An 11,825-nucleotide genomic window follows, 5' to 3' on the forward strand; every position below is an offset into this window, starting at 1 on the left:
TGGCCCTGGTGTTGTGGGCTTTTGGAGAGTAAACAAGTGGATGGAGTCTCTCTCTCTCTCTCTCTCTCTCTCTCTCTCTCTCGTAAAAGTAAGCGCACACAAGTTATAGCAAGAAGACACATATGTGTTGCTTTGTGTTTCACATATTGGGGTGTATTTGGGGGAGGGCAGAAGCTTGGCTGTAGGCATGGGGGCTGCCATAATCCGCAGGGTGGGAGGGCCCCCCAGGCTCCCCCAGGCTCCCCCAGGTGGAATTTATCCCAGCCCTGCTGCCCCAGCCAGGCCCTCACTTCCTGTCTGTTACCTGCCATGGGCATGGACACAACTGCGGGCCGCACATGTGATTGACAACGATGACCTAAGACTGTGCCACTGACCACTTATTTGAGAGTAAGTGCTCATACTAAGTCTCAGACCTCAGGGTCAGCGCTTCTCTGGACTGCACGTGGCGTGACGGCCGGCAGTTCCTCGGTTGGTGGGAGTGAACCCCGTGGTGTTCCTACAAGGATGGAATGGCCCATGGCCTGACTGCTCCTGCCTGATCATTCAAACAGAATTCATGGTGCCTCCCACGGGACTGGTGGTTCACTCCCCAGTTGACTGCAATGGCTGGAGCTGCGCCGATCCGAAGCCAGGAGCCAGGAGCTTCTTCCAGGTCTCCCACACGGGTGCAGGGGCCCAAGGACCTGGGCCATCTTCTACTGCTTTCCCAGGCCACAGCAGAGAGCTGGATCAGAAGTGGAGCAGCCGGAACTCGAACAGGTGCCCATATGGGGTGCTTGCCCTGCAGGTGGCGGCCTTACCTGCTATGCCACAGCGCCAGCCCCTGAACTGTGTCTTTCAAGACATGTGCATTACAGAAAATTAAACTCAAATCTAGTTAATCTACAGTCATTTGAGTTCTCTACTTTATCTCATAATACATCTCATATTTGATGTATTGTCATTTTTATCACTTAATTATTAGCATTAATCTTGTTTGGAGTTTCTTGCTGTATAACATAGCTGAGAAAAATAAAGATGCAGAGGAATGGGGGTTCAGTCGTGATCTATGATCGTGAACTAAAAGATGTAACACGGGCACCGGCAGCATCCATAAGTGCACCGGTTCAAGTCCCAGCCGCTCCACCTCCAATCCAGCTCCCTGTTAATGTGCCGGGGAAGGCAATGGAAGATGCCCCAAGCACAGAGCCTCTGCACCCTTGTGGGAGACTTAGATGAGGCTCCTGGCTCCTGGATTTGGAGTGGCCTATTGTGGTCATTGAGGAGTGACCAGCAGATGGAAGATCTCCCTCTCTTCTCTCTCTGCCTTTCAAGTAAATAAATAAATCTTTATAAAAAAGACAATATTGTTATGATGTCAGTTCTCAAATTGATGGAGACTTAAGGCTATGCCTATCAAATCCCTGTTTGTTCTATGTTGAGAAGTTAATTTTAAATTTAAATGGAAATTCAAATGACCTAATTTAGTCAAAATGACATTTAAAAAGAATGAACTTGAGGGCTGGCACCGCGGCTCGCTAGGCTAATCCTCTGCCTGCGGTGCCAACACTCCGGGTTCTAGTCCCGGTTGGGGTGCCGGTTCTGTTCCAGTTGCTCCTCTTCCAGCCCATCTCTCTGTGGTCCAGGAACGTAGTGGAGGATGGCCCAAGTCCTTGGGCCCTGCACCCACATGGGAGACCAGGAGGAAGCACTTGGCTCCTGGCTTTGGATCAGTGCAGTGCGCCGGCCGTAACAGCCATTTGGGGAGTGAACCAATGGAAGGAAGACCTTTCTCTCTCTCTCATTGCCTAACTCTTCCTGTCAAAAAAAAAAAAAAAAAAAAAAAAAAAAAGAATGAAGTTGAATGTTGAATAATATCCTATAGGATCTCAAGACAACATAAAACTATGCTAAACAAAGATGTATGGTGGAGTTGTAAAGATGGATGAATTAAGTCGGGAGTGCAGAAATGGATCTACATTTCTATTATTAATGGATTTTAATAATTTTTTTTTAATTTGAAAGACAAAGTGACACAGAGAAATGGAGATACACACACAGACACACAGAGAGAAAAAGAGGGAGAGAGAGGGAGAGAGAGAAAGAGATCTGCCATCTACTGGCTCACTCCCCAAACAGCCACATTTGGAGCTGAACCAGCCTGAAGTCTGGAGCCAGGAACTCCATCTGAACCTCCCACATGGGGGGCAGGAGCCCAGATTCTTGGGCCATCTTCTGCTGTCTTCCCGGGTGCACTAGCTGGGTGCTGGATAGGAGGTGGAGCAGCTGGAACTGGAGCCAGTGCTCGGATATGGGATGCTGGCGTCTGTGCCACAAAGCTGGCCCCTAATCAATGGGTTTTTGACAAGGTGGTGATCCCCTCAGCAGATGGTCCTGGGACAGTTGAAGAGTGGCGCAACAACCAATCAACCAATCAAACTTGAGGAATAGACCCTGATCTTACACCATTTAAACATCAACTCGAGAGCAGGCACTGGCGAAGTGGTCAGGAGCGCCTGAGTTCACATCTTGGCTCTGCTCCGGATTCCAGCTTCCTGCTAACGTGCATCCCGGGGGCAACGGTGGTGGCCCAAGTAGCTGGGTCCAAGCCACACGTGGGAGACTTGGATTGAACTCCTGGCTCCTGACTTCAGCCCCGGGCAGCTGCTGTGGGCATTTGAGGAGTGAACCAGCAAACGAGTGCTCTCTGCCTCTCTGTCTCTCCCCTTCTCTCTCTCTCTCTCTCTCTCTCTCTCTCTCTCTCTCTCTCTCCCTCTCTCTCTCTCTCACAAATATAAATAAATAGAGCTGAAAAATCAACTTGAAATAGGTTATAGATCCAAATGCAATAGAAAAACCACAAAACTTCTGGAAGAAAACAGAAGAGAAAATCTTAGTGACTTTGCATTTGGAAAAAATTATTTAAAAGGATCCCAAAGCCTCAAAGTTATATTAAAAGGTGAAAAAAATCAATTTGACTTTATTGATGTTAGAAGTGTTGTGCTTCAAAACACTGTTGTGAAAAGTGAAGATAATCCACTAATAGAAAATATCCGTGAAATATATAATATCCAACAAAATAGCTCTGATTTCTAAATTAGAAGATGATGCAGCAGAATGGGCAGAAGATATGAACAGACACATCACAACCTAAGATGAAGTGGACAACAAGCAGGAAAATGAAAGTGTTCTGAACACAATAATTATGTAAATGGAAGTTGGGGCTGCAGTGAGAGACCACCACACGCCTCCTACAATGGCCATATTCAGAAGACGGATCCTGCTACGTGGAGTATGGTCATTTCCAGGGAGTGGGGGAGCTGTGTGCAATTCCGCATCCGTGTTAGAAAATGATTGGTGGTTTCCTAAAAAAATTAGAGACGTCTGCCATATGGCCCAGGATTTTTCCTCTAGAGAAACGGAAACTCTATTCCACATTAACAGCAGCACACAAATGTTCCACGAGGCCTTATCTGCTACAGGCAGACACTGCAAATAGCCCGCGTGGCAAGCATATGCTGATGTAGCCACATAATGCGATGCTACGCAGTCTTGCAAAAAGCAGACTCTCAATACACGCAACAGCACTGAAAGATCTCAAAGTCATTACGCTACGTAGAACAGTCAGAAAGAGAAGTCCAGAGTGCTATGGCACTTACATACAATGGCATGTAATACAAACCTGTGTTTCATGAAGACAGCACAGCTGTGCTGGCCTGAGCGACAGGAAGCTGGGCGGGAGAGCTGCCTTCAAGCAGGGCGAGGAAACACTGGGTGTGATTGACTTGTGGTGATTGACATGTGATTGACATGTGATTGACATGTGATTGACATGTTCATGATCTCAGTTATGGCGATGACTTCCCAAGAGCCCGCCCACATCACATCTTCCAGCTGAGCAGTTGACTACCTACATGTTCATTACATGCTCTCATACACCAACCGAGCTGTGAACATTGTAACGACAGACAGAGTGGAGAGCTTTGGGGCAGCGCAAGTTGGGTCAGACTGGGGAACGCAGGGAGGGGCGAGGGCCTGGGTGGTGAGCAGCGGGCATGAGTGGAGGGAGCAGCTTGGTGGGCTGGTGCCGGCCATGTGGTGGGCACCGGGCTGACCAGTTCTAGCTGGACGGCCTGAGCACACGACAACTCTCTCCTGTGTGCCCAGCAAGGGTGCCAAAGTCTCCGAAGGGCATTGTCTGGAGGGGCTGCCATTTTGGGGGAGCATCTCCACCTGCAGGGGTGTGGGCCACGGGGAGGGGATGAGGATGTGGTCATGGGACAGCCACTTTATCTGCACATAACCGGATCCGTACGTGTAGACACATACATATCCATATCCATAGAGAGAGACATAAATACATGCACATTCATGTAAACACACATACATACTACCTCTACCTATTCCTCTACACACATTCCCATTCATGTATGAACAGACTCACACATGCACACAACATACACATTCATATGTATTCACACACAACATAACACACATGTACACACAAAATGCCTGGTCACACACATATCCATACATGCACATATACATATGGATACGCAGAATGCAATATATACACAACAGTATATGTATTCATGTGCGTACACACAATGTACACATATGTACTGACAGACACACAACAGCATCATATTCATATGTGTACACACAATGTGTACATGTGTACTGACACATACACAACAGCATGTATATTTATGTGTGTTCCCACAACATGTACATGTGTACTGATAGACACACAACAGCATAGGTGTTCATGTGTGTACATGTACATGTGTACTGATAGACACACAACAGTGTATATATTCATGTGTGTACACATGTACATGTGTACTGATAGACACATACACAACAGCAAAGGTGTTCATGTGTGTACGTGTACATGTGTACTGATAGACACACAACAGTATATATATTCATGTGTGTACACATGTACATGTGTACTGATAGACACATACACAACAGCAAAGGTGTTCATGTGTGTACGTGTACATGTGTACTGATAGACACACAACAGTATATATATTCATGTGTGTACACATGTACATGTGTACTGATAGACACACAGCAGTGTATATATTCATGTGTGTACACATGTACATGTGTACTGATAGACACATACACAACAGCATAGGTGTTCATGTGTACATGTGTAGTGATAGACACAAACAACAGTGTATATATTCATGTGTGTATGTGTACATGTGTACTGATAGACACATACACAACAGCATAGGTGTTCATGTGTGTACGTGTACATGTGTAGTGATAGACACATACACAACAGTGTATATATTCATGTGTGTACACACAACATGCACATGTGTACTGACAGACATGCACAACAGCATAGGTATCCGTGTGTGTACACACCATGTGTACATGTGTGCTGACATGTACACCGTGTACACACACACCTTCACACACACACACAGCGTCTACATCCACACGCTCGTGGCCTCGGGATTCACATTTGTGTTCAGTGTTTGTGTGCACACACCTAGAGCGTCCACACGCAGACACACAGACGTCCTTGGAAGCCTGCTGCCACCTGCCTGAGCGCTGCACCAGGGGAGGGACCACGCTCGCTGCCTGCTGACGCACAGTGCATCCCGGCTGACTGACCGTTCCGGCACGTCGTCCTGGCCGCCCCCTCCTGCAAGTCCAGAGTTCCCCTTCAGGAGACGCCTGAGAGGCAAACAGCCCGAGAATTCTGGCCGCTGTGCCCCAGCGGTGCAGCCCGGCTCCGCTCCCTGGGCTGACAGGTCCTCACTCTCGCCCTGGGTCTCAGCCAGCACCCGCCCCTCTCTCCCTGCTGACGACGCGGCAGGTGTCACGTCCCACCGTCTCTGAGCCATGACTCAGCGTCCCGGCTCCAAGGCTGTGCTCCATGGTCCCCTGGGACCGGGGTCAACCCCTGCCGCTCTGTCCTGTGTCTCCCGTCTCTCCTTGAAGCGGCTGTGCCTGGCACTTCATTTCGGGTCGGGCTGCCCTCCTTCATTCCCCGAGGCACAAGGCTGGCTGGAGGTGAGGGGGGGAGAGCAGTAGGGGACTCGGCTGTTTCAGGAAGATGCTGTTTTTCTCGCAGCTCATTCCCTGGCACATTTCTTTCCTGGGGGGGTGGGAAGGTGGGGCCCCAGGTCCCCCCGGGGGAGGGACAGTGAGGCATGCTCTCTCACCCCCACCTGGCCAGGTTTGCTTACACCCGAGACCCAGCAGCTCCCTAAGCGGGCGCCCCTGCGTTTTCTCTGTGCCAAAGCCCACGCAGCTGTGGCCCAGCCCTGTCACTCCTCTGCCCCGTGACCTGGCATTGTCACTGCGCCATCGCAGCTCTCCGCTCTGTAAGGTGACACTGGCAGGACTGTTCCTCCCAGCCCCGGCTCCCTCTGAACTCCCTGCAGGCTGTCCAGGAGGGGGCGCTGCCTTCTGCTTGCTGTGCTCCTGAACCAGGGGCGCTGGTGCAGGGTGAACAAGACGTGATGGAGAGCAGGGAGGGACGACAGGCCCCGAGCAACGCCCAGGTCTGCCATGAGCCAGGAAGACGGGACAGGCACAGCTCATGGAGACGGAGCCGCTGGACAGACCGCGCTGGGGTAGAACGGACCTCACTGTGCGGCTGCACCACTTCCAAGCGCTCTTGTGGGCCTCCAGGAGAGAGGCCAGGGTCCGGTGTGCTACCTCAAGAAACGCACACGGTTCGTGCTGACCCAGTCACAGCAATTACTGTTTCTAGCTCCTTATCACCTCCTCGTGTTCGGAGCCTTGGAGGGCCTCTCGTCTATTTATTGAGAAGATACGTAATAGGTTACTCGGATCATAGTCACCCCACTGTGCCGTGGACATCGGAGCACAATGATTCACTGATGTAAAATCAAGAATTCCAAGTTCAAGGGGGGGAGATGTGTGTGACTTAGTGGCTAAGAATCCAGTTAGAATGCCTGTGTCTCATATCGGAGTACTCGGCTCAGCACCCAGCTCCGGTTCCTGTTCCGGCTTCCTGCTAGTGTGGCCCCTGGGAGGCAGCGGCGGTGGCTCAAGTCACTGTGCTCTGCATGAGCTTCAGGCTGCCAGCTTCAGCCTCTCCCAGGCCACACTGGGCATCTGGGGAGTGCTCAGACAGAGGAGCTCTCTCTCGGTCTTGGATCCTGTGCCTGTCTCTCCGTCCTGCTGCCTCATAAATAATAAAATATGTGAGAAGGAAATGCTTTGATCAACCCACATCATAGGCCTGTATCAAGTCATCACAGGCTTTTAATAAGCATGCACAGCTGAAGTAAGACTAATAATGCATAAAAGAGAGAGGCCTGGGCTGGAACGCGCACTGGGCACGCAGGTGGACCCTAAGGTCAAAAGCATGGACCGGTGTCTGAAGCTTCGTTCTGGGGGCCTGATGCAGGGACCCAGCAGAGCAGCCTGGGTAAGAGAGGGGCTGGGGGCTGGCGGAGAGGAGGGAGGGAACGGCCGCGTGGCAGGGAGATGCGGCCCTGATGAGCTGAGGAGGCAGCGAGGAGACAGGACCACAGCGCGCTCGCAGCTCCGAGAGATACGAGCCGACCATGGAAGGCGAGAATCCCGCCTCCAGGAAGAGGCCTGGAAGTGCTGGAAGCCGGCTCTGGCTTGCCCTGCTCCTCACGCACCTGCCTCTGGGCAGTCCCTGTCCATGTTCAGCGCCAGCACCAAGAACCAGGTGGCCGCACGGACCACAGGCGGCTCCCAGCCTTTGGAGGCCAGGAAGCTGAAAGGAAACCAGGATTCTCCCTCTGAAGGCTGAGAAGGCCGCTGGAGGCCGCTGGGCCCGCAGCTGTGTCCGTGCTGGAGCTTCGGCTCTGCCCACGTGCAGCCGCCGTGATTCGAAGGTGGGCAAGCTGGGATGATTTTTGTCTTACGTCACACAAGGCTCGCAGCAACAGCAAAACAACGGTTTCCATAGGAACGCAGAGAGCCTGGAAGTGTCGGCGGTTGCTAGGGCTGGGTCGGTGTTGCCTGCCGGCTGGAGCTGTGAGTCAGCAGCACAGGCGTCCACGCTGGCTCGCACGCAGCTCCCAGGGAGAGCTGCACCCCGCCCCTTCCCGACCGGGCGATGGCATCGCAGGGAGAGCCAAGCCGGCCCCGCCGCAGAGCCAACAGGTGGGCAGAGCTCGCCTCTTCCCCCCCCTGCGGCTCTCTCGCCCCCCGTCCTGGGGACAGAGCAGTGGACTTTTTCTCTGCGTTCGTGTCCAGCGGCTGAGCTACAGGTGCTTCTGTGGAGCCGATGCACTCGGCGACGGCAGAGCCTGCAGCCCAAGGGCGGCAATCCCCAGACGCGCAGCGGGGCGGGAGGTTCCTGGGCTTTGGCCCTGGTCCCAACCGCAGGGGCTTTCCTCAGCGCACGTAGTACCCGAGCACTGATCACCAGAGTGTCGCCTGTCGCGCCACAGGAGAGCTGGACCCTGGGTGTCTCCCTCCTGCTCCTGACTGCAGGAACACGGGCTCCTGCGTCTGCTGCTCATTCCCACGTGATCGCTACACTTTGCAACATATGTACTTATCCCAGACCTCTCATGGTGATGAACATTTAGCTTGCTATAACCTAGATTACAAACATGCTGCAAGACAGGACAAAATTCTCACATGGGTGTCAGCCAGCTTAACCTAACATTAACAAATCAGTAACATTGTACAGTGGCATTAACTAAGCTGGAGACCCTGTCCATACTCCATCAGTGCATACTCTATCTTATATATTCAGATATGTTGACAGCTACAGATCCATCAAAGCTTTTGGGTGTGTACATGAGTTTTAATAGAACATTTTCCTAGAATTGAGAATTCTGGGCCAAAGGATATATTCTCATGAAATATAGAAACAACAAAGGTATACACATTTTTTAAAGCTTTAGGAGTTTTTTTTTTAAGATTTATTTATTTATTTGAAAGGCAGAGTTACAGAGAGGCAGAGGGAGGAGGGGTCTTTCATTCACTGGTTCACTCTTCAAATGGCTGCAGCGGCTGGAGCTGTGCTGATCTGAAGCCAGGAGCCTGGAGCTTCTTCTGGGTCACCCACGCAGGTACAGGGGTCAACCTGGGCTGAGTAGGACTCAAAATCAACGTAACGTTTACCTGTGATGAGACAGTCTAAAATCGCTTCATGCATGCAGAATCGGGGACAAGTGGCTGATCGTCGGGTGAGTAAACCACAGACAGATGTCAACCCTGACGTGCCAGCTGTCAGCAGCGTCAGCCTGGGCCTTTAAGGCAAGCATCGCCATGACGCTCCATGGAGAAACGGCAAACACACTTGAGACAGGGAGAGCGACAGAAGTCGACAGCAAAGAAACAGGAACTGTCTCAACAAGAAAACCTGGGGCTGGCACTGTGGTGTAGTGGGTAAAGCCACCATCTGCAATGCCTGCATTTCATATGGGCATTGGTTCCAGTCCCGGCTGCTCCACTTCCAGTCCAGCTCTCTGCTGTGGCCTGGGAAAGCAGCAGAAGGTGGCCCGAGTCCCTGAGCCCCTGCACCCACGTGGGAGACCCGGATGAAGCTTGAGGCTTCTGGCTTCGGCCTGGCCTAGCCCAAGCCATTTCAGTCACCTGGACAGTGAACAAGCAAATGGAAGATCCTCCCCTCCCCTGTCTCTCCCTCTCCCTCTGTATCTCTGCCTTTCAAATAAATAACACAGCCCTTAAAAGGAAGATCTGCAGCATTGCCACGTGGTGTTTTCAGCGTGTGCAGACCCAGTACTGCGGCCAGTGTAGGCTGCAGCTGGGCGGGGCCCGACAGGTGCAGGTCTCCTCCAGTTTACCTGAAGTGGGGCAATGTTGACTCTAAGCCACATGTGAGACCAGGCACGCATATTTTAATCTGTAGAGCAACTGCTGAGACACCCACAAAGATATCGCTGAAAAGCACAGAGATAAATTAAAACGGGACACACACAAAACCCCACACACACTACCCAAAAGGAGGGAGCAAAGGGTTAGGGTTATGAGGCACCAGGAAGTGAAATCAACACGGACGCCTTACACCCAGCCAGATCCGTCTTCACATTAAACGCCAGTGGTCTAAACACTCTCATTAAAAGCCAGGGGTGTGTTGAGCACGGGAGGCACACGTCACACACAGAGACAAAGATGTCACAGAAATGTTCGTGTTTTTATAAGAGAACCTTTGACGCATCAAGCAGCAACGGACAGAACTGGGAACACGGACAACGTCACAGTTAGAGCTTCGAGTCTTCCATCTTCCCCTATCTGCAGCAGATAGGACAAACTAGAAAAAAAAAAAAAAATTCCGTGAGGAACGGGTGACCCGAGCCGCGCTCCGCAGCGCCCCTGTGCGGCGGGCGCTGGTGCAGCAGCTCACCTGCCGAGCGCGGCGCACAGGCCCTCACCTGCGCACCTGGCGCATCCGCCGGGACTGAGCGCGCTGGGGCCCAGGACACACTCAACGTGGAATCTTGCAAAGGCTGGGCTCCGAGCTCGCCCGACTTCGATTAGAAATTGATAGCGACAGGTGCCTAGGAAAACCCCGGATACCTGGCAATCAAACGCGGCGCAGCTCCGAGTGGCTCACGAGTCAGAGGGAATCCCGGGCAATCAGACAGTGCACTGACCGGCAGGACCGCAACACCTGGCAAGGGACGTTCGCGGGTGGCGCGTGGGGAGAACCCGCCGCGGCAGGCCGCGGGGAAGGGTCGGGGCCGAGACGCCTCGGGAGCGCTCGCAGCTGCGGGTGGAGGGGAAGCTGGTCCCCGCGGCGCGGGAAGGCGGGAGCCGCGCTCCACACCGGGCAGCGAGGCCGGCACCTGCGTGACCCTCTGCTCCCGCCCGGGGAAGCGCTCCGCGGCAGTACCTCCGGAGGCCACACGGTGGCGGGCGGCGCCGCCTCGTGGGTGCGCGCAGGTGCGCGGAGGCTCAGCCCTGGCTCCCTCTGCCCCAGGGTGGTTTCAGAGCGTGGCAAAGGTTTGAGAACTACAGATCCAGGCCTTCTGGACGGCATGGTGCTGGTGGAGACGCTTCCGGGCCGGCCCCGGCACGACTGCACGGGCAGGGCCCCGGCCCCTGCCACACTAGCACCTGCTGTGACCATGCGGGCTCCTGCTCAGGTACCCATTGGAGCGCATAGGGTCACACGCGCCATTTCTGCTTCTCATCAGCCTTCTGCACTGAAATCAACTTTTGTTCGCCTGTGATTTTGACTTATTATAAATCCAGTCTGTCTGTCCACCCACACATCCATCCATCCATCCCTCCACCCATCTCTCCATCCATCCATCCACCCAACCACCAATCCACTCACCAATCCACCCACCCATCCACCCACCCAACCATCCATCCTACCTTTCATCTATCCACCTACCCACCCACCCACCCACGAATCCACCACCCACACATCCATCCACCCATCCATCCACCCATCCACCCATCCCTCCATCCATCCTACCTTCCTCAAATCCACCTACCCACCCACCCACCCAAGCCAGAGTTGGTGAATTGGGATGGGTGCTGTAGCAGAAGAAGGAACTTGGCTGATACCTGGAGAAAAGAAATTTCAGGGTTAAAGGAAAGAAAGGAGATGACAAGGATAAAATCAGGAGCAAAAAAAAAAAAAAAAAAACCCGTGAAAAGCTACAGCAGTGCAGGTGCTCATGAGGCTGTCCGTCAGGTGGGGAGGCCGGTATTGGCCAAAGAATGGCTCAGAGAAGCATCACCTTTTAGCTGGGATAGCAGTGTAGGGCGGAGTGCCCAGGACAGCGGGAGTGGGCCCCACCGGGGCACTCGGCACTCACGGAGCTGGACAGTAAACGCTGCCCCACCAGGGGCACTCACAGGGCTGGACAGTGAACCCT

General features: G+C 52.9%; 1 long non-coding RNA gene across 5 annotated transcripts; it reads right to left on the reverse strand.

Moving 5' to 3' along the window:
* Nucleotides 1-8,868: 8,868 nt before the first annotated feature.
* LOC149126378 (uncharacterized) lies at nucleotides 8,869-10,849 on the reverse strand. 5 transcript variants are annotated; one of them, XR_016233380.1, is made up of 3 exons: nucleotides 10,368-10,849; nucleotides 10,143-10,246; nucleotides 8,869-9,060 (listed from the first exon to the last, which is right to left on the reverse strand). It is a non-coding gene; the product is annotated as an uncharacterized LOC149126378 (long non-coding RNA). The 5 variants fall into 5 exon arrangements; XR_016233381.1 differs by having other exon boundaries at nucleotides 10,340-10,849; XR_016233379.1 differs by having other exon boundaries at nucleotides 8,869-10,246; nucleotides 10,513-10,849.
* Between the last annotated feature and the right edge of the window lie 976 nt (nucleotides 10,850-11,825).

This window comes from Oryctolagus cuniculus, chromosome 5, assembly GCF_051225735.1.
Source record: "Oryctolagus cuniculus isolate XC-2025 breed Fujian yellow rabbit chromosome 5, ASM5122573v1, whole genome shotgun sequence".
Lineage (NCBI taxonomy): Eukaryota > Metazoa > Chordata > Mammalia > Lagomorpha > Leporidae > Oryctolagus > Oryctolagus cuniculus.